This window comes from Mastigoproctus giganteus, chromosome 5 (genome assembly GCF_048544385.1).
Source record: "Mastigoproctus giganteus isolate SK-2022 chromosome 5, ASM4854438v1, whole genome shotgun sequence".
Classification (NCBI taxonomy): domain Eukaryota; kingdom Metazoa; phylum Arthropoda; class Arachnida; order Uropygi; family Thelyphonidae; genus Mastigoproctus; species Mastigoproctus giganteus.
In genome coordinates, this window is record NC_143579.1 from 120,972,370 (window position 1) to 120,994,740 (window position 22,371).

Below are 22,371 nucleotides of genomic sequence, written 5' to 3' on the forward strand. Positions count from 1 at the left end.
ATATGATCTGCATCCTCCTCACCTCCAGAGAGAGAAAGAGGGGGAAGGAGACAGTCCAAGTTTATATATAGCTTGCTATTGAGACCGCAGTGATGAGACAAAAGTCCAGTACATGTAGGAACCAGTAATGAGTTCCATATAGTCCAGGAGCAAACCACAATAAGTCCCTTTTCCTGAATTTCCTTACATTTGGCAAATACCCTCTTGCCAAGTTTCCTGACTCTGATAGTCCAGTCAGCCTGCCACTTATCAACATAAATAGTGTGCGATATTGTCTTTTCAGTTGTAATTGGAACACTAGGGTCAAGTTCCACGGTATCAAGAGAAGTAGGGTGTGTCTTTTTCAGATGATATCTCAAATACCTACATTGGACCTCATGTTGTATTGGCATCCTTCCTGTCAGGACCTGCAACGCTGCAGTAGAAATTGTCCTACAAGCTTTCGATAACATAAGAAGGGCAGAACGCTGTACTTGCAATAGCTGTTTAATAATGGCACACTTCGTTGCCCCATACCCCCATACGCCAGCACCACATGTGACAATGGATAAGAATATATTGCGATAATACAATCTCAGTAAGTGACTTTTAAGATCCCACCCTTGTCATGTTACTTGTCTCAGTCTAGATAATAATGACTTGCATTTTTCTTTAATGTATTTTGCTGGTGGTATAAAGCTCAGACCATCATCCAAAACAATTCCCAAGTATTTTGCGGTTGAACTGTATTTACTAGCTTGTCCTTTGCATTTTTTTGAGGAGGAGTCATCTGTCTAACCTGCCTTTAAGCAACATTTGGAAAGTTTTACTTGTAAATACCTGAAGTTTATGCTCGTCAACCCACCCAGACAGCTACTGCAGTACCTGGTTGGCAACATCTTCAAGAGACTTCCTAGAGTCTCCTAGGACCAAGATGGTTAAGTCGTCTGCATATGCGATCATGGTTGTTGCGTCAAAATGTTTATTTAACCAGGAGTCGAACATTAGTTCCAGCACAAGGGCCCAAGAATATACCCCTGTGGGCATCCTCTTGTAAATTTTCTTGAAACATGAATGGAACCATTCTTAAAAAGTGAGCGCTTCAAAAACTAGCTCATCAGCAACTGAGTACATAGGTGTAGACTCTTTGGCGTCTTGGAACCTCTCCAGGGCACTTTGCCACCAAAAGGTGTCAAAGGCCCCTTTGAAGTCCACAAAAAGGTGAAGCAGATATCTGGTCATAGTTTCCACTGTATATCTAAAAGAGAAGAAATAACATCTTCAGTTCCTCTACCTTTTTGCAAACAGAACTGTACAGGTGAAGAAATTCCTTTCCTAATATAGGTAGTCAAAAGACGACTCGCAATAACTTTTTCAAGAGCCTTGCCCACAACAGGGAGCGAGACAATAGGCATATACAGGGTGATTCACTACCAGCGACAAACTTGCAGGAGGTGTAGGGGCACAAAGGCGAATCGGAATCACATAGCATTGCAGGGTCTGAAATGCCTTCGTCATGAGGTAGAGGACGTTAAACGGGGGATCGCGTGAACAGCGATCCCGCTGGAAGTCAGCATTTGCGAACCGGTTCCCGAGGCAGTAGGATGGATGAGTATTCAAACGTTGAATTGGCCGACATGCACCTTGAGTATGGAGCTGCGGACTCTACCGGGCGCGCCGTTCTGCGCTTGTACCTGGAACGTTTCCAGCACAGGCGTGCGAAAATCGTATGATGATCCTCATCATACGATTTTCGCACGTGTGCACAGAAGGTTACGTGAGACCATGAATCGAGAGCGAACGACGAGGACGCCAGGCAATGAGAAGAATGTCCTATGTCTTGCAGAAGGCAATTCGAGTACGAGTACTCGAGCGATAGGCCAACGATTGGGTATTTCCCAATCTACTGTATGGAGGATACTGTCAACAAACCAAATGAGTTCATACCATCTGCAACGCGTCCAATCATTGGAGCCTGCGGATTATCCACTCCGGAGGACTTCTGCTACTTGGTTTCTTCAACAGAAACGGTTCGCAAATGCTGACTTTCAGCGGGATAGCTGTTCGCGCGACCTCCAGTTCAACGTCCTCTACCGCATGACGAAGGCATTTCGGACCCTGCAATGCTATGCGATTCCGATTCGTCTTTGTGCCCCCACACCTCCTGCAAGTTTGTCTCACTGGTAGTGAATCACCCTGTATAACAGTGGATCAGATTCTGGCTTCTTTGAATTTTTGAGAAGAATTTTTAAGTTAGCAACTTTCCAAATTGTAGGGATTAAGACAAGAGTTGAATAATGATGTAAAAACTACAGGAATCATTTTCCATACACGCTCGAGCCCATCCCCTTCAATGCCATCAAGTCCAGGACATTTGCCTGAACGCATGGTTGGATAGCAATATCAATCTCCTCAAAGCTAAAAGGAAGTTCATCAGGCAAGCCCGAATAACACGCATTTTTCAAAGTGATGTCTATCTGTTTTGGATCAGTACTTCTTCTTGATAAATAATAACACCCAGGATCCTATTCATGGTGGGCTCCCAAGATATGGTTACGAGCCCCGAAGGAGAACTGTTTCCCTGAGTGCTCACCAGTTGCTCCCAAGAGGCTTTTTTCCTCTTGTAGATTTCATAATGATAGTTTCTATGGGCTTGTTTGTATCTGTTTTGCAAAAGTACAGCCTCCAAAATGGAATGAGAACTGTCTTTCTTCGCTTTCTGGAAATCTCTTCTTGCCTGTCTCTTCAAAGATTTTAATTGGGCAAATCTGAGGATCACCATGGCACATGGTAGGGCTTCCTTTTCCTATAGCTCATGGATTACCTACAAGCTGTACTAATTCTGTTTTGAACTACTCGTGCCTGTTCATCTGTGGTGAGCGTAGTCAATTGTTCTTTGGTCTTGTGTCAAGGAGTCTTTAAGTGCAGAATCAAATTTATCGCACTTTGCTTTCTTTGTGTGAAATCTTGGAACGTCGGTGGGATCAAATCTGAATCGCCGTTAATCATAATTAAGTTGGAATGTCATGATGCTATGATCGCTGGTAGACCAGCTAGTGCGCAACTTCCAGTTAGAAAGTCTTGGACTAATAAAAGAAGATGCGAGAGGAATGTCGATGTGATAAGAACCCACAGGCATCATGCTTGTTGGTGGATGACCAGGGGTATTTAAAATAGTTAAGCGGTGAGATACGATTAGGTCTTCCAATAGTTCACCCTTTTCATTTGTAGTTGCAGCACTCCACAGTGTAGACTCAGTATTAGCATCTCACATGACAATAACATTCTTCCCATGCTGAATATTAAGTGTCATGTCCAGGTAGTCCACAGACGGTTGTATAGAGTCTCTGTATTGGGAGCATTGACAATATAACGAGATAGCATGGACTTGGCCAAACAGACCTTCCAGACACACACAAACAGCATGGTTGGAGCAGAGACTGGAATTCTTGTAACTGTAAGACTTTGATCTAAGATGGCTTTGCAGCCCAAAGCCAAGATTGGGTATTTCCATCAGTTCTAACAGCAGTTGGATTGGAGTGAGGCACATTGATTAACGTGCCTCACTCAGCTCATTGCACGTATCCGTTGTATTTTGTATTTGAATTTTAGTTGATAAAGAGACACGCCAGTCTCGAAAGCTACTGCCTCTTAGTATATTTTATATATTTTACATTAAACTGGGTTATAATTATACGTGTATATTTGTTGTTTCACCCTTTACAAGACCTTTGTATGAATAGGGCTCTTGAAGAGCCATAATTCAAATAGAAAGTTTTTGTGAACACTTTTATTAAGTCATTTGTAACTGAAATGGATCGTTGGCAGTTTAACTGCAAAAACCTGATTTCTGTTGCTAGTGAAGTACTAGAATTAATACTTGATGTTGTTTCTATCCATAAAATGTCTTTGGGCGAACAGCATCTACTCCTTTTAAGTACTCTTGGCATTTAGGATCTCTGAAGGAGTGGGAGTCCTTCTTTCGCTTCTTACAGTTTGGATATTCAGCTGGTTTCTCCTTGTTTGGGCAATCTATAAGATTGTGTCCAGTTAGTCCACAGTGTCCACAAGTTTGTGCTTGAGAAAATGATCTTGCAGAGCCGCCACATCCCAGGCATTTATAGCACCTGAGAACTATGGTATAATCCGTAACCGTGTGAGATGTCCACGCTAGATAAATTCTACGAGCATACAAATCGTACCAGTAACTTCTAAAATCCAATTTATATTGGACTTATTAGGTTTTGGCTTAGTTGGAAATCGAGGCTTAATTTGCTTTTTAACATCCTCAAGTGCAAAGTCATAGTCGTTCAAATATTTCTGATAGATATCTTCAATTATATAATCAATCTTGGAGTCTTTGTGAACATCATAAATCACACAATCTTTGGGCCTAGCTTTCTGGTAAACTCAGGTTTTAAATTGCACTTTTGTAATTTTGACACAGTTTTTATCTTTTCAAGATCTTGAGACGTCGCAGTTTCTATTAATACCCCATTTGCCCGTATTTTCCACATGTATTTAACTCTGACTTCCGTAATGTTCGAGATGAATTTAGCTTTAATCTCCTGTTTTACCCTCCTGCACCTTAATCAGAATTACATGTTACTGCTAAGTAAACTTACCTGCTATTGATTTTGAGGTCTGAGTCGGAGTGTATAGCTGCGTAGCTTGAGCATATGAGAAAGATAGCTGAGAGAAACCAGGATAAAAATCCTTAGGTGTTGTGTTTTATAAATCTCTTGTATTTTATTCATCTGGAGCTCTTTTTCATCCAGCTTGGCCTAAGGCGCTCGTTCTTCATGATCACATTGATTACAATCTGCTCCATGGCAGACCAGATGCTTGTATTTCAGTAGTTACTTGCTTTGTTAATTTGTTAGTCTGCCCCCAACAGAAAGAATGGTAGAGAGGCCAGTTCTTGTTCCATATGTACTCCTAGCGTTAAGTTGATGTGAGCAACAGCAACAGAATCTTCAAGGGGAGAGGAACTAAGATCTAATAAAGGCTCAGGCAAAGTCTTCTCCATAGGTGTGGATGAATCTTTGAGATCTAGTCTAGGATTCTCCATTCTAGGTTCCTTAGGAGTGTGTGCAATCACTTTGTTCACATTATCACTTCCAGCAACAGTATGTGCAGAGGAAAGTAATGGTGGTAAACCATCCAAGGACGCAATTTAACGGTCCAGATCCATTATAAATTAATGGTTCCTGGATTTGGATGAGTTTCAAGATTTTTCTCAGCTTTTAATGTTATTTATAGCTGAGTTATCGATTTTAATTAATCTCAATCATAATCAACGATATTCAAGTAATACATGTGATACTATATTCAGGCTTGAAAATGTTGGCACCCTTCAGTTGGGCAGCTCCTGCCAATCCAGTTGAGGCCTTGTGGTCACGTGACCAAACAACGACAACAAAGGCCTTTGTTCTCAGTCGTCCAAGAAGAATCGATGGCTGCCTCCAGGTAACATAATTATTCTAGTCACTGACCCAATCACCCGTAAATCCAAATTGAATAACTCCAGCATTACTAAAACCATATACAGTTGGAACACAGTCCAATCAATTAGGATCATCTAATCAAGGTTTAATCTACTAGAAATTGTTATAAAGAGCATAAATCAACTTTAGCAACTTGCAATGTTAATTAACGGCCGAACCTATATGGCGTTGCCAGGTTGCAGATAGCCAAAACGAGCGACACGAAACATATATTTAAAAACTTTGAAATCATTTCAACGATTTAGAAATTAGGCATGAGTAGTATAAGGTTGGGGTTCTAACCGAGTACAGCTCTATGAATTTTGGCGTCAATTTTCGTGCGTGCTGCCGCGTCGGTCGCTTGTTTTGCCGTTTAGGTTTTGCGCGTGTGCCGGTGAGGCGAGCCGAGGTTTAGGCTTAGCTGTTGCACCGAGGCTTAGTTGCGGAGTCGGAGGAAAAAATATTTTAGTTCTTATTTTGTCCGCCAGATGGCGCCACTTATTTTTCGCATTAAATATATAAATCTTATTTTCGCTTTACCGAGGCTCGAACCCATGTTGTTGCTACTGGTGGTCCGGTGCTTATCCCCACAGCTACCCTTTCAGTTGTAATAATATGTGTAAATGTAGCTCTTATAGTTAAGAGTGGTGTGAGTGTGACGTAGGAAGTTGTATTTCGCCTTGTTCTGATTGGAGGGGGATATGAACCGATGTTCTGATTGGTTTGGGGGTATAAACCGACTTCAACTCTGAGTTTACCGGTGATTTTCTGGTCGCTTGATGCCATAGAAATCGTCTGTTTTTGCCGCGTTGGTTTTCAAGGTAGCGTTGGAGGGTGCGCAATGAATTGTGGGTTCACGCACGCACACACACACACACACAAGCCCGAGTTCTCGTGTGCGCGCACGCACACACACACACACACACACACACACACACACACACACACACACACACACACACACACACACACACAAGAAAATAGAGCAGTAGACATTCTTTCCCAAGACAAAGGATTTGGCGGGAAAAACGTGGACGCTGTAGACATACGGGTATCTGGGGGCCACACCACTTAGCGCACGACGATGCCCACGACAACAGAAGCCCACGAAACAGTGCCGCCATCTAGCGAGTCATTCTGAAAGCTGAAAAGTCTGAAATTAAAGATTTTATTTAAATATATATTTTTCTCACATACGGGTACTTGGGGGGTCACAAAAGTTCGAGCACGACGATGCCCACGACAACAGAAGCCCACGAAACAGTGTCGCCATCTAGCGAGTCATTCTGAAAGCTGAAATCAAAGATTTTATTTTATTTAAGGTGTTTAAATATATATATTTTTTTTTCCCTATGTAGCTATGACTTTGCCGTTTAAATATATTTCAGTGGCTTTGCAAGATGTAGCGCCATCTGTGGAAGCAAACTGAAAGCTGAAATTAAGGATTTTATTTAAATATATATATATTTTTTCCCCACATACGGATACTTGGGGCCACAATACTTCTTGAACGGAGAATGCACGACATCGGAAGACCTAGATACTATGTCGCCATCTAGCGAGTCATTCTGAAAGTTGAAAAATCTGAAATTAAGGATTTTATTTAAATATATATTTTTTCCCCACTTACGGATACTTGGGGCTACAATACTTCTTGAACGGAGATTGTCACGACATCGTAACAACCAAGAAACTGTGTCGCCATCTAGCGTGTCATTCTGAAAGCTGAAATCTGAAATTAAGTATTTTCTTAACCGCCCAAACGCGACCTTCTGCGACGCAGAAGGTCTGTGGCGCGTTTTGGTGGCTGTGGTTTCATCGTTCGAGGTTCACTCTTGGACTGCTGTAAATACGCACACAAAACGAAAGTTCTTATTTCGTATCCTAGCTGTCGCCATGTATTTCTCTATTTTTATTTTCTGAGGTTCGAACCCAATGTCATCGTTACTGATGGTTTGTATCTAATCCTGCGTACGCGTTAGGTTTGACTGGTCTGTGCAAATCAGAAAAAACGTTCCCGCAGCCCTTCAGTTTCACAGAAGGTTGTTGATGCTTGGTTGGCTATGGGGTTCCAGTGTTCGAAGTTCACTCATGTACATTCCATAGGTTGTAAAAAATTATCTTAGTTCAAGTCTTTGCTTTATTGCGACATTGTGTATCTGTACATTGTGTATCTGTACTACGTGTTGACTGCGAGCGGTTATAAATATGCACACAAAACACCGCAATGCTTAAATTTCAATTTAAACTTTAAAAATGGCATATCATCGCACATCTTGTACATCGGCTAGTGTAAGTTTTGCCTTGAACAACTCTCTCGGTTCCTCTGAAATTGAAAACGTTTTACATACAGAGGACTTTGACGATGAATTTAATAGTGATCTTGATTTAAATTTTACAAGTGTTAAATGCTCAACACCGGTATCGTTCAGTGAAAGCTCAATGTCTGAAGCTTCAAGCACTGATTACTATGGCGATCTGTCATCGACTATTACTTCTAGAACCTTTTCAGATGAATCCTCATACTTCATTGAAAATTATGTTCAGTTCCAGGGTGCTAATAACGACGTGGACTTGGAGCTTGAAGATAACATCGAATTTTTTGGAATCCGTATGCCGCTAGTGACAGTGTGTTTTCAACGTCAGGTGCCACTACAGAACCATTCATGTTGAGCAATGGAAGTGGTGACGAGTTCACATCAGAAACAGGCTACTGTAGTTAGGTTTAGCATTTTTCTTTGTATTTTAAATCTTTTTACTACTATTCGAGCCTGTAAAGTTAAACCAATAAAATCAACTATTTGTATTTGGCAAAATAATGTCTGTCTGTCTCTTTTTTTTTCCTTAGATACTAGAAAATAAGTTAATTTTTTTTTCCATTAATCAATAAGTTTAAATTTTGGTAAGTTACTTTATAATGTAAAGTCGTTATATTTCAAAATAGACCAAAAATAATAAGTCAACTTGTTGAAATAGTCATCATACATCTTGTACTATGCTGTTGCTTTGAAATGTATGTCTAGTTCATATTCAGGGCAATCATCATACTCCCTTGACCAGTTCCAGGCTGTAAACAACGACTTTGGTTTGGAGCTTGACGATGATATCGAATTTTGGAATGCGTATGCAGTAAGTGACATTGGCACTGTAGGCATAACCAACCGACGAACATTCACAATCCTTCTGCGAAGCAGAAGGTCTGTGAATGCGCATTGTGGATGCGTTTGGTTTGTCTTTTTGGTTTCTGCGTTCGAAGTTCGCTCTTGTACATCCTATACGTTGTAAGTGTGTAATTAAAATGTACGGTTTGAATGGCTGGTGCTTTGAAATTCAATTTTAAAAGCTGAAATGCAGTTTTTGAAAAGCAGTGAGTGCTAGAAAAAAAAAAAAAATCTTTACTGTTTTGAAAGAATTGTGTTGGCGTTAAAAAAATATATTTGGTTGCTGTGATTCTATTTTGTCTTTCTAAGGAATGTTATGAACTTAATAAAAAAAATCGTATGCTTGTCTTGCTAACAATAGTATCCAGTTAATAAAAAATAATAATAATAAATCAACTTTAAACAAAGTCGCCGTTTTGGTTGTGAGAAAAGGAAACGAGTTATTTCCGTTATATGTGTGTGTGAGATACAGCATGTGATCATAAAGTGACCGCGTTATTTTTGAGATTAAACAGATTGCAAAAATAATAATAAATCAACCTGCAGAAACACACACTAGATGGAGCCAGTTTTTAACTTTAAAATATGCCATGTCATGGAACTTGTTATACTTGCCTTGAAATGCATTTTTGAAAGCAATGAGCGTTAGAAAAAAAAAAAAATCTTAACTGTTTTGAAAGCCTTGTGTTGGGGGTAAAAAGATATTTGGTTGCTGCGATTCTATTTTGTCTTTCTAAGGAATGTTATGAACTTAAGAAAACACAAAATCACATGCTTGTCTTGCTAAGAATAGTAGTCAGTTAATAAAAAATTAATAAATCAACTTGCAGAAACACTCTCTAGATGGTGCCAACTTAAACTCTTAACTTTCATTGATAGTTTAAACAATTTTTTTTGATTTCAGAATAAAAGTATATTTTTTCATTAAACTTAGAAGCAATACTTTGAATATTGTTAGGAAAAGGATCGATATGAATTTTAAAAAATAATGTATACAGAAAAATTCAAAGTTGCAGATAGATGGCACTTTTTGTCACTCTACATTTTGAACAAAGTCTAGGGAGCGGTAGTACAGGCACATGTCGTACAAAGGCTTTGGGAGTGGTAGAGCCGACTTGGGGGTGGTATCTCCTCTAGTTATATATAGTCTTTGTACGTCTTGTGTCTAGCTGTGACCAAACGAAGCCTTTGAATTTGAGTTACCTTTTGCTTTAGCATTCTAAATTTGAACAAAGACTTGGGAGCAACATCTGCGCTAACTATATGCGGTTATATAACCTTTGTACAACACGCCTCTACCTGTTCCTGATACGTCACGAGTTTATGAGCCAGTAACAACACGGTTAGAATCTAAACACATGCTGTTATAGCTCTTAGACCACATTTACAGTTTGGAACTTTCTCAGCGTGGTTGTAAATTTTTACACCGTTGTTGTTTTTCCCTAAAATGCCACTGCATGAAATGTTTGACGAAGTAAGAAAACCGAACGTAACTTTCTACAGACGTCTGAGTCACAGTTGTACAGTTCGTGTTTATTGCCACGAATTCGAGCCACATGTGGCGATCGAGACATCTAATACGCACATGTTGTTATCGAGAAGACAATGGAATGAATTCAAAGACAAAATGGACGGTATCTTGCTTTCCTTAAGAGCTAGATCTAAAGATGAAATCCTACTACATGGACTGCGAATCATTACTGATGGTGGTGTTTGTGATTTCTATTGGAAGCAATTCTCGCTAGCTGCAGAAAGACGAATGACTCTACACCTTTCTGAAATAGAATCGATATATACTAGAATCATAGACATAGATTCTTTTCTTGAACGTCTAGAAGACGAAAAACCTGCATTTCTGTTAATGCAAACAGTTATATTGGAGCATCTTGACTGCGTTAGAGAGCGCATAAAGAATGATGTCTTTATCGACTCCCTCGATGTTTCGTTTAACGATGTTTATGCTTATTTTCTTAGAAATGCTGAACCATCTACAACTGTTAAAATTTTTTCTGCTAAGTGTTTGAAAGAAGGTGTAGCTACGGTGTTCAACCCTTATGCTTTGTACAACGCTGTAGTTTCGATGATCGAAGAACTTCAAACTGCTTACACGACGAAATATACGAAGTATCCGTTCTGATCAAAGCAATGTACACATGTAAGTGTTTGTGTTGAATTTTTTTTGTGATTAGTAACTACATCTGTAAAACTTACCAATAAAACATATCTATTTGAAAAAATATTGTCTGTCTTTTTTCTTAGAAAGTAGAAAATAGGTTTTAATTTTCCATTAATCAATAACCTTTTTTAAAAATTGAGAAGTTACTTTTAGGAAAGAGAAAAAAGACATAAAATGATTTCAAATATAGATTAAAAAAAAAATCAAAGTTGCAGATAGAATCTGAATATGGCGCCACCATATCATGAAGACGGTAAATAAATAAATATACACATCAATACATTTTACTTTTCAGTTTTTTTTTTTTTTTTTCCAAGATAGACTAATCATCAGAATACAAATTCAACTTGAACCATCACAAATAGTTATAGGTAAAAATATATACATATAAATTTAACCATCAAAAAAAAAAAAAAGCACACATAACATTAAACAAAAACACATAAAATGAAAATACTTAATTTCAGATTTTCAACTTACAGAATGAACATCAACTTACATCTTGCAAAGCCACGGAAATATATTTTAAACGTCAAAGTCATAGCTATTGGAAAAATATATATTTAAACATCTTAAATAAAATCTTTAATTTCAGATTTTCAACTTTCAGAATGACCTGGTAGATGGCGCCACAGTTTCTTGGTAGTTACGATGTTATGACAGTCTCAGTGCTTTTGGTAAAAAAAAAAAAAAAAATTTAAACATCAAAGCAACTTAAAGAAAATACTTAATTTCAGATTTCAGCTTTCAGAATGACACGCTAGATGGCGACACAGTTTCTTGGTTGTTACGATGTCGTGACAATCTCCGTTCAAGAAGTATTGTAGCCCCAAGTATCCGTAAGTGGGGAAAAAATATATATTTAAATAAAATCCTTAATTTCAGATTTTTCAACTTTCAGAATGACTCGCTAGATGGCGACATAGTATCTAGGTCTTCCGATGTCGTGCATTCTCCGTTCAAGAAGTATTGTGGCCCCAAGTATCCGTATGTGGGGAAAAAATATATATATATTTAAATAAAATCCTTAATTTCAGCTTTCAGTTTGCTTCCACAGATGGCGCTACATCTTGCAAAGCCACTGAAATATATTTAAACGGCAAAGTCATAGCTACATAGGGAAAAAAAAATATATATATTTAAACACCTTAAATAAAATAAAATCTTTGATTTCAGCTTTCAGAATGACTCGCTAGATGGCGACACTGTTTCGTGGGCTTCTGTTGTCGTGGGCATCGTCGTGCTCGAACTTTTGTGACCCCCCAAGTACCCGTATGTGAGAAAAATATATATTTAAATAAAATCTTTAATTTCAGACTTTTCAGCTTTCAGAATGACTCGCTAGATGGCGGCACTGTTTCGTGGGCTTCTGTTGTCGTGGGCATCGTCGTGCGCTAAGTGGTGTGGCCCCCAGATACCCGTATGTCTACAGCGTCCACGTTTTTCCCGCCAAATCCTTTGTCTTGGGAAAGAATGTCTACTGCTCTATTTTCTTGTGTGTGTGTGTGTGTGTGTGTGTGTGTGTGTGTGTGTGTGTGTGTGTGTGTGCGTGCACGCACACGAGAACTCGGGCTTGTGTGTGTGTGTGTGTGCGTGCGCGCGCGCGCGAGAACTCGGGCTTGTGTGTGTGTGTGTGTGTGTGCGTGCACGAACCCACAATTCATTGCGCACCCTCCAACGCTACCTTGAAAACCAACGCGGCAAAAACAGACGATTTCTACGGCATCAAGCGACCAGAAAATCACCGGTAAACTCAGAGTCGAAGTCGGTTTATACCCCCAAACCAATCAGAACATCGGTTCATATCGCCCGCCAATCAGAACAAGGCGAAATACAACTTCCTACGTCACACTCACACCACTCTTAACTATAAGAGCTACATTTACACATATTCTTACAACTGAAAGGGTAGCCGTGGGGATAAGCACCGGACCACCAGTAGCAACAACATGGGTTCGAGCCTTGGTAAAGTGAAAATAAAATTTATATATTTAATGCGAAAAATAAGTGGTGCCATCTAGCAGGCAAAATAAGAACTAAAATATTTTTTCCTCCGACTCCGCAACTAAGCCTCGGCGCAACAGCTAAGCCTAAACCTCGGCTCGCCTCACCGGCACACGCGCAAAACCTGAACGGCAAAACAAGCGACCGACGCGGCAGCACGCACGAAAATTGACGCCAAAATTCATAGAGCCGTACTCGGTTAGAACCCCAACCTTATACTACTGGCATGAAATAAATGTCTGTAAATTCATCGTCACCTGAAGATTAGCATTAGCATTAGTAGAGGCATTTGATGCAAGAAAGCAAGCTTATGCAGCATCAGCCAAAAAAAAAAAAAAAAAAACCACTTCCACTTCACCCCTCTGTTCGTTCCAAATACCTGTCCAGCTGAGCCTTAAACTTATTTAGGCTATCAACCTCCACCACAAGTGATGGAAGTCTGTTCCTACAACCAACCACCCGCTGGCTAAAGGCAAATTTCCGCACGTCTATCCTACATCTGTCTTTCCTCAATTTGAATTTATGTCCTCTCAGGTGATTTTTCTGAGCTAGAGGAAGAATCCCATCAGCATTGAGCATGCTTAAACCATTCAAGGCTTTATACACCTCTATCAGATCACCTCGCTAGTGCCTAGTCTCCAGACACTGTAATTTGCAAAACTTAAGCCTTTCTTCATAAGAGCACCCCTTTGTTCCATTCACTAATCTTGTTGCCCTTCTCTGTACTCGTTCCAGCAGCTCTACATCCTTCTTGAAATGAGGCCTCCAGACCTGTATACAGTACTCTAGGTGTGGCCTGACCATTGCCTTATACAAGAGAATAATCACCTCCTTATCCCTGCTGGAAAAATTCCTGTATATCATTGACAATACTCCATGAGCTACTCTTGCAGCCCGTCTGCACTGCTCAGAGAACTCCGTATCTGCCTGCACAACCACCCCCATGTCCCTTTCATTCTCTACCACTGTCAGTGTAGTACCATAGAGTTGATACGTTGCTCTGGGGTTGCTGTTTCCCATGTGTAGTACTTTACATTTGTCAATGTTAAACTTCATTTGCCACCTCTCAGCCCATCTGCTCAACCTTTCCAGATCCTGTTGCAGCAGCATAGTGTCAGTAGTGTTCTTGACAACCCTGCCACCCTTTGTATCATCTGCAAACTTGGACATTAAGCTTGATATACCATCATCAATATCATTTATAAATACAGCAAACAATAATGGACCCAACACTGATGAGCAGTGTCCATTGATTACCACTCTCTGTCTTCTCCCCCTCAACCACCCCTTTATCCATAGCAGCAATTTTCCTCCTATGTCACACTGCTCCAATTTGTGTAGCAGTCTTCCATATGCAACAGTATCAAAAGCCTTTCTAAGATCCAAGTATATAATATCAAAGTTATTCCCTGCATCCAGTTCTTTTGTGACTGCATCATAATATCCAATCAAGTTGCTCAGGCAAGACTTCTCCTTAACAAAACCATGCTGTGTCTGAGCTATAACTGAAGTCTTGTCTAAATGATCCTGCAGTGCTTCCTTAACCAGTGCCTCCATTAATTTTCCTGGAACAGTAGTTAAGCTCACAGGTCTATAATTACTTGTGTCAGCCTTTGATCCTCCTTTTTGAATCGGGGTCACATTTGCACATTTCCAGTCTATGGGGTACCTCCCCTGAGTCCAAGGAAGCTCTCATAATTATGGCTAGGGGGTTTGCTTACTTCCTTTGCTGCCTCCTTTAATATAACTGGATAGATCCCATCCACCCCGGGTGCCTTTCTTGTGTTTATCTTCAACAGTTTCTCCTCCACTTTACTCGCAGTTATTTCAAGATTCTGTAGCTTACTGCTAGAGTTGAATACACCTCTGGCATTCCCCTTGCTGAATAACTCCTCATGTGTGAATGTCGATGCAAAATATTCATTTAGTTTGTTAGCTACCTGAGCAGGATCATCAACAGTTGACCCATCAATATCAAGTGGACCAATCTGATTCATCCCCTTCCTTCTAGAGTTAACATAAGTAAAGAACTCTTTGCTGTTTTTCTTTGCATCCCTTGCCAAGGATTTCTCGTAATCTGCCTTTGCCTGCCTAACCTCCTTTGTAACTTGGTTGTATATCAACTTGTATCTATCATAGGCTTCTGTGTCATGTGTTAATTTGTAAGAATCCCATGCATTTTTCTTCTCTGCCATATGCCTCATTAGTTCATCTGACATCCATTTTGGCCTACATCTTGAACAATATTTCTTAGTTGGTATATAAAGCCTAGTAGCTTCCAAGATAGGTTCTCCTGAATGCTTCCCATTTTGAATTTGCTGTTGGTAACATCATCAGTTGGTCCCACTCTATAGAATTTAAATACTGTCTCAGTCCATCGTAGTCGCCTTTACGGAAGCAAAAACCCTTCCCTTTACCCCTAATGGTAGTTACCTCTTTGAGTAAATCCCACTTCAGCACACTGTGATCACTACCACCTAGTGGTTCGTTTATCTGCAGATTCTTAATGAATGAAGAACCACTGCTGATAATCAAATCAAGAGTATTACTCCCTCTAGTTGCCTCCCGAACATGCTGATGTAGAAAACAATCATCCAATAAATCCACAAAAGCCCTGCTAGTGTGTGAGTAACCAGCCCCCAAATTCCAGTCAATATCTGGGAAATTAAAATCTCCCATTATAAGACTCTCTGATTTAATGGCCCACTCTATTTCCCCGTACAGTTCCTTATTATACTCACCAGAGTCATTAGGCCTATAGCACACTCCTACTCTCAATTTTGATCTCCCAATGCTTATGTCACACCAAACTGACTCAACGCTGCACTGTCCGGCGATGTCGACTGGCTTCACTTCCTTGGATTTTATGTATTTCTTAACTAATAGCATAACCTCTCCTCCCTTCCTCTCCTTTCTGTAGACATTGTACTCCCCAAATTCTAGTTCTGTATTCCTTATATCTGTGTGACACCACGTCTCTGAAATCCCCACAATATCTGCCTTTGATGTTTTGAGCAATACCTCAAATTCATCAAATTTATTTACTAAACTCCTAGCATTGGTGTACACGCAAGTATACATGCACCTGTTATTTTTCTTAGCTACCCTAACACAACCTATGTGTTTATTTGTACCCCAATGCTTCCCAGCAGTCTCTGAAATATCCTGCATCTTATTTTCCAGGCTGCGGCTCATTCCAATAGAAGCAGTGCAAGAATCACTTTCACCTCTGCCAGTGGCTACTGTTAATCTATTAGTTTTTGTATCCCCCCAATCTAACAGTTTTCCGACCCACCTAACACTGCCTCGATAGCATCAGCAAACATTCTTGCACCCTTTCTATTTAAGTGTATCCCATCCCTGTAGAAGCAGTCTCTCCTGTTAACAAGTACAGACCAGGCTTAAAAAAATTCTACCCCTTGAGCCTTGCACAATCCTTCCAGGGCCGAATTGATCGACAGGGCTCTCATCATATACTCCCTCCTATCATGTCTGGGCAGAATTGCAGACACTTTCAAATTCAACCCTAATTCACGGCTTTTTTTCAACAGTGACCTGTACTTGTTAAGTAATTCCGCAGGTCTCCTACTCTTAATATCATTAGTGCCAACGTATACAACTATATCACCTTTTGTGCCCAATATAGAGAGATAATATATAATTATATATATAATATTAATTTATAATCATAAACGACAATTAAATTTGTCAATTATTTCTCTAAATATTAATATTTTCGGCACTTTAAACCATTTAAATAAAGCCAAAAATTTGTATATCAATATGTTCTGTGTTTTCGGTGCTTACGACTGCAACGTAACATATATTTAACCCGGGGGCTCACATCTGGTCAGTATGGGCTTGGCACACCCAAGGTCCCGAGCTGGATATCATCATTCTTCTCTTTCTTGGTGATTCCCTTCTACTCTCTCTCTCTCTCTCAGGGTAACTCAGGAATTTTTTTTTTCCTGGTGCAGCATAAGCCTCAGGCTTCCTTGCACCATATGGCTATTAATAATAATAATAATAATAATAATAATAATAATAATAATAATAATAATAATATGGGACAGAGGGTGTTTTAATAAATAATTTAAGATCAACAAGTGAGGGCCCCCAATAGGCCGAGGGCCCTCGCGTCCGTCGTGTGCATCCATGCGTTTCTTTATCTTCTGTGTTTTCGGTGCTTACGACTGCAGTATAACATGTGGGACAGAGGGTGTTTTAATAAATAATTTAAGATCAACAATTGAGGCCCCTCGCGTCCGTCGGGTTCGTTCATGCGTTAAAAAGACCCAGCCCGTCAGCATTGCGCCTGCTCAAACCATTCAAAGCCTAATGCACTTCAACCAAATTACCTCGCAGGTGCCTCGTCTCCAGTTGCTCCAACTTGCAGGATTAAACCTTTCTTTTTCTTTCGTAAGCGCATCCCTTTGTTCTTCTCATCAATCTTGTTGCCCTTCTCTGTACTCGTTCTAACAATTCTACATCCTTCCTAAAATGAGGCCTCCAGACCTGTACCCAATACCCAAGGTGTGGAGTGACCAATGCCTTATACACCAACGAGCCAAAACATTATGACCAGCGAGTCGTTATGCAAATCTAAATAAGTGCAGGTGAATTACGTCGGGTGCGCGGGTCGGGACACGATATAAAAAACAACTGATACTGAGTTCCGTTAATCAGTGTTAATGTTCTTCAGATGGGAAAGGCAGCGGGGTTAAGCAAGTTTGACAAAAGCCAAATTGTAATGGCCAGACGACTGGGTCAGAGCATATCTGAAACGGATGGTACTTGGAAACAGACGGACGACTGTGGTGCAATTCGCTGGTAAACGGAATGGTGGTGACGGGAGTAATGTCTCACAACACTCAGTACACGGAACCCTGCTGAACATGGGGCTGTGTAGCCGCAGGCCTCTCCAAGTGCGCATGCTAACCATGGTTCACCGACCAGAGCGCCTACAATGGGCAACCGAGCATCGAAACTGGACCTTGAGTGATTGGAAAAAGTTGTCTGGTTGGATGAATCACGTTTCCGACGCACGCGTACCCTGCACAGCAGGGTACGTGTGCGTCGTTCACCTGGGAAAATGATGGCACCTGGATGCACCATGGGATGAAACCAAGCCGGTAGTGGCGGTGTCATGCTTTCAGCGATATTCTGCTGGGATACCCTGGTCTGCATGTGTCAGGGCATTCTAATGTCTACCCCCTTCCTAATCACCATTCTCTGCGCGTGTGGCATTCACTGTGGTATCGTCACCGTCCCCACACTGGCTGGAAAAGGCCCGGGTTCGAATCCCGTCGATGACTCGAGGAACTTTAGTAGGCTTTTTTAATTCCCTGGCTGAGTTAGTCGGTCTCAGGCGTAGATAGCAAGTTTTTTCCCCCAAACACTGGGGTTTTTTCGTCCAGAAAACAGGCAAATCGACCAGAGAACACACGCAATTTACAGACAAAATAAATATGGATATATGTAATCACCCACAGTGTACCCTAATATCATAATTTGTTTTTTTCCCTTCCTAAACATCATTTCTGACCTGGTACACTCTTTCATGGCAATAGTCTTCCCCTCTGGTGGTGCCATCTTTCAACAGGGTAATGCGCCATCCACACCGCCCGGATTTTTCGTATGAAAACCCTAGTAGCCTCCAAGATTAAGTCCCTGAAGGTTTCAGTGTACATTTAGAATTCACCGTTGGTAACATTACCAGTTGATCCCACTGTATAGAATTTAAAAACTGTGTGAGACCAAGGTAGTCACCTTTAGGAAAGCAAAAACCTTTCGCTTTACCCTTGATGGTAGTTACATCTTTAAGTAAATCCCTCATCAGTATACTGTGATCACTATCACCTAGCGGTTCTCTTTATCTGCAAATTGTTAATGCATGAATAATCACTACTGATAATCAGATCAACAGTATTACTCTCTCTGGTTGCACCTCGAACATATTGTTGTAGAAAACAATCCACAAAAATACTCCAATAAATCCACAAAAGTCTTGCTAGCGTCCGAGTGATCAATCCACAAATTTCAGTAAATATCTGTAAAGTTAAAATCTCCCCTTACAAGACATTCTTATGTACTAGCGCATTCCTTTTTTTCTGCAGAATTGTTCGCTATGCTCTTCAGAGTCATTAGGCCTATAACATACTCCTACTCTCCTTTTCCCAGCGTTTATGTCACACCAAACAGACTCAACATTGCACTGTCCACCCATGTCAACTTGATGCACTTCCTTAGAAGTTATATGTTTCTTAACTAACAGCATAGCCCCTCCTCCCTTCCTATCTTCCCTATCCTTTCTGTATACATTGTACTCCCCAAATTCCAATTCTACATTCCTTATATATGTGTGGCACCACGTCTCTAATGTCCCAACAATATCTGCCTTTGATGCCTTTATCAGCACTTAAAATTCATCAAATTTATTTACTATACTTCTAAGATTTTAACTGTACATGCACCTCTTCTTACTTGTAGTTACCCTAACACAGCCCATGTATTTACTTGTTCCATGATGACTTCCAGCAGCTCTTGAAATACCCAACAACTTGCTCTCTAGCTGCTGCTCATGACAATAGAAGCAGTGCAAGAATCATTTTCGTCTGTGCCTGCGGCTACTGTTGATCTTTTAGTCAGTGAATCCCCCGAAGCTAGCAGTTTTCCAAACCAACTAACACTGCCTCGATAGCATCAGCAAATATTTTTGCACCCTTTCTATTTAAGTGTATCCTGTCCCTATAGAAGCAGTCTCTCCTGTTAGCAGCCACGGATCACGCTGAAAAAAATTGAACCCGGTGAGCCTTGCACAATCTCTCCATGGCTGAATTGTTTGACAAAGCTGTCATCATATATTTCCCTCCTATTGTGTCTGAATTGAAGACACTTGTTTTTTCAGCATTCAACTGTACTTGTTAAATAAACCTACAGATCTGTTATTCTTAAGGTGGTTAGTGCCAACATGTACAACAATACCACCTTTTGGGCCCTTAAATGATGATATCTGTTCTAAAACGTCATAAACTTTCGCTCCATGGCAGACAAACCCTGGTCCTGTTTCATTTATTCTTTTTGCATAATATATTCCCTCTGTCTCTGACAATAATCACCAACAATAACTACTTCCTGAGGGACCAGCGCATTCTGCCTTGAATGTTGCCACTGTGTTACCTGATGCACAGGAGTGAGCTCTGGCATTGAGTTGGGCAGCTGAGAGATTGCCAGGCCTCTCATTTTAATTTCTTCGAGGGGCATATACCCTACACCTCAAATTCTCATAGACGCCCATCAGAAGGCTGAGTTTTTTTTTTTTTTGCTGGCTTCTAAGCACGGGCAACTTGGGAGCAGGATTTATGGCACTCACTGGTCTAATACGTCTACCGAAGGGTGCTGGATTTTTGTAGGGCTAGCACAGACAGATTAGTGTTCTCGTGCCTGGGGTCGGGCGCCGGGTTGTGGTTGTCATAGTGTTGGCTGATCCCTGTCTATGCAGAAAGAAACAATAAAGAACACTAACAACAGGTGGATTTGGACATATGGCTAGGGCCACCGGGGACCATAAAGTCATGCTTACATACATACAATACTTCCCTGCGTTGTTAGTGAATTATCTTCAGGAAGACCACACAAACATGGTGCCTATTATGTAGACGTTGCTAGGCTTATTTTTTGAAAATATCAAAGAGAAACACCAAGGGAAAACAAACTTAGAAATAATTATTGTTCCGCCAGGTCATCGCACCTCCTCACAAGTCTGTCAATGCCATGGCTGCCTCTCGTTTGCGACTTTGACATTTACTATAGCTAGCTCTTGTTGTAATAGGGTTTTAGGAACGTCAGCGATTAAGGCCATATTTCTCCGTATATATTCTCTCTGTAGATGTACAGGTTTTCGTTTGCTGGAAGAAAAATCTGAGTTTCTGGGAGAAAAAAAACATTCTACCCCGACTGAGACCGACTAACACTGCCGCATTGTGAAAGAGGCCTATAAAAATTTCTCACCTCATCGACGGTCTCGAACTCGGGTCTTTTCCGCTCGGTGTGGGGATAATGGTGATGCAATCAACTGTGCTACTCATGATGGCCACTATTTCTAGCCTCATCGGACTCTCACCTATTTCCTAATTTTAAAGAAATACCTGGCTGGCATCTATTTTCCCCCAATAGTGATGTCATTCCTATAGCGATGTGTGTCTGGAAGTTCAAGAGAAAACTGTCTTCACAGCTGGAATCAAAGCACTGCAGCATCAGTGGTAAAATCGCATTGTCTCCAAAGGGGACTCTCTGTAAAAGTAACGTTATCAAACTCCAACATCCTCAAATAAACTCTTCATGCTCAGGCCACGAAAAAAAAAATCCCCTCGCCCTCGTGGGTTGCAGTTAGTATATTCACCATTCTCCTCACACTGGGTGAATAAAACTTGAGTTTGAATCCGGTCAATAACACGAGTAAATAAAACTTGAGTTTGAATCCGGTCAATAATGCCCACAAAAAAGAATTTTTTGTGGGCATTTTTCACAACGTGGCTGAGTTAGTCGGTCTCGGGCAAGCAGCTTTGTTTTTCTCACGGAAACTGAGGTTTCCGCCCAACAAACAGCAAATTCACCACAGAACACACGCAATTTACTGAAATATTATATATGTCCTTAGATGGTCTAAGTTCTAATGCGCTTAAAAACCTTTCAACTGCCCCCACCAAACGCTCCTTGCATGGGCTGTCTGTCCATGTTGTTTAATTAAATGTTGTTTTGGGAGCATTTGTTATATGTACAGAAAATTCCGGTAGAGGCCTCTAAGTGTAATGGTAGAACATCTCTTGTTTTCGGATAGTTGTAATCAAAATAGTGAGGTGATGTTTGGTATTTTAGTATAGTTGTGGTCTAGTAACACAGTTAGGTCTTATCTTAGCAGCTTACCAAAGATTTAGTTAACTAATTTGATTTTCGTTGAAGATACCATAATCGTAAATTTTTACTAGTGCGTAATGCTGTTTATTTTATCTCGAGTTATGCTTTCGTACTTTTGTGTGTTGCAGAATGTACGATATACCCTTACGATTCTATCAAGGATATAAACTGTAATAAAAAACAAAATAAAAAATGAAACATTTGATTGTGGTATGTGTCTTACTCAGAAGTATCAAAACGAATTGCAGATGTAGGATTCGTGCAGAGTGTTGTAAGTGTATGTTAAATATCTTTTAAAACAGCTAATTTTATCAGTAGGTACTGTTGAAAATTATTATTAATTGTAATTTTTGGGGCAGTTGTACAATTTGGTTCTTGCTGAGATTTTGTTGCGGCTTCCGTTTCTCACGTGTTATATCCAGACCTGTATGCAGTACTCAAGGCGTGACCTGATCATTGTCTTATACAAAGGGATAATCACTTCTTTTCCCGGACCCGAGTGATTATAGCGATTTCTGAGTGATTTCCAAGTGATTTTTCCTAAAGAGCGGCTGATAATTATAGTGTTGTTCTTCTTTTTTCCAGAATTATTTAATTTTGCCCTTCTGAAGTAAAGAAGTAAGCGTACCTAACAGAAAGGTGAGACCTT

At 40.4% G+C, this 22,371-nt stretch overlaps 1 protein-coding gene across 4 annotated transcripts in view; it reads left to right on the forward strand.

Moving 5' to 3' along the window:
* LOC150085669 (putative sodium/potassium/calcium exchanger CG1090) overlaps positions 1-22,371 on the forward strand; it is a 273,451-nt gene that overhangs the window by 12,012 nt on the left and 239,068 nt on the right. For 3 of the 4 annotated variants that reach the window (XM_090374172.1, XM_090374170.1, XM_090374173.1), the window contains exon 1: positions 21,666-21,993. The exons of the other annotated variant lie outside the window; for it this stretch is intronic. The gene's annotated coding sequence lies outside the window, so the exon portion shown is untranslated. Of the gene's footprint in view, positions 1-21,665; positions 21,994-22,371 lie in introns of those variants that run through there. 4 annotated transcript variants of the gene reach the window in all.